The 1,210-nt window shown below is 49.3% G+C and overlaps 1 protein-coding gene across 1 annotated transcript in view; it reads right to left on the minus strand.

Annotated features, from left to right (window-relative positions):
• Nucleotides 1-1,210, minus strand: part of LOC106319932 — an 8,806-nt gene that overhangs the window by 2,565 nt on the left and 5,031 nt on the right. The gene's annotated exons all lie outside the window — the stretch shown is intronic.

Consider the following 1,210-nt stretch of genomic DNA (forward strand, 5'->3'; position numbering starts at 1 on the left):
CTGCCTCGGCTATGCGAAGAAACAGGGTTCCGTTGGAAGAACCATGTTTATACCAATGGCTACTTCGCGAGTAGAATCGTAAAACCGCTCAAGTCTCGATACGGCCCAAAGAGGGTCCGAATTGCGGACAACGGCCTATCTTTGGTCCCAAAAAACTTGAACCCAAAAACTGGTATGACGGTTTATCGCATCCGCGGGAAGAGATAAATGTCAAATTTCTGAAGATAATCACAAAGAAGAAGGAAATATGGAAAAGCCCGCTTCGCGACAAATCCGGCCCAAGAAGAGGTAAACCGACCTAAGGAGGAGTATATAAGGAGGACCTAGGACGAAGAAAAGAAGAGAGCATTCTAAGAGCAAACTTAATACTTGGAGCAATTTAGGCATTTTTCCGTTTTTACTATCGAGCTGCGACTCGACTAGGTTAGAACTTAGGTGGCTAGACTAGCGAACATACCGACAGCTCTCGTGGCCTAGGATCTTATCTGTTGTTCACGCTCAAACGCGAATTCGGAAATAAGATCTCTTTCTTCTCTTTTCGCTCTTTTACGATTTATTACTTTCGAATCTTTCATATTGATTGTGTTGTGCGTGGCCCAGCAGATAAACGGTGTTGGGGTCAAAATCGGATACGACGGAATCAATGTCTGAAAGTCCGTAAAAATCGGCATGAATATTTTAACGAAAAATAAATCTTAGAAAAAGGATCTATTTTTACGAAGAATCTTGCGGAGAAAACGCATTCACGAAAAAACGGAAAAAGGAGCGAACAAGGTTGCCAAGTAGCAACCAGCGCAAAATCTGGTCGCTACGTAGCGACCGAGCTTTCACCAAAGCTCGGTCTCTACGTAGCGTGCTCGGTCGCTATAGCGTGCTCGGTCGCTACGTAGCGTGCTCGGTCGCTACGTAGCGTGCTCGGTCGCTACGTAGCGAGCTCGGTCGCTACGCTACGTAGCGTGCTCGGTCGCTATGTAGCGACCAAGCTCTCTTCGAAGCTCGGTCGCTAGGTAGCGACCGAGCACGTACACGGCTCGATCGCGACGTAGCGACCGAGCACGTACACGGCTCGATCGCGACGTAGCGACCGAGCTCTCCCGGAAGCTCGGTCGCTACGTAGCGAACAAGCACGTACACGGCTCGGTCACTACGTAGCGACCGAGCTCTCCCCGAAACTCGGTCGCTACGAAGCGACCAAGCACGTACACAGCTC

The sequence above is a fragment of the Brassica oleracea genome, unplaced genomic scaffold (genome assembly GCF_000695525.1).
Source record: "Brassica oleracea var. oleracea cultivar TO1000 unplaced genomic scaffold, BOL UnpScaffold00692, whole genome shotgun sequence".
Taxonomy (NCBI): Eukaryota; Viridiplantae; Streptophyta; class Magnoliopsida; order Brassicales; family Brassicaceae; genus Brassica; species Brassica oleracea.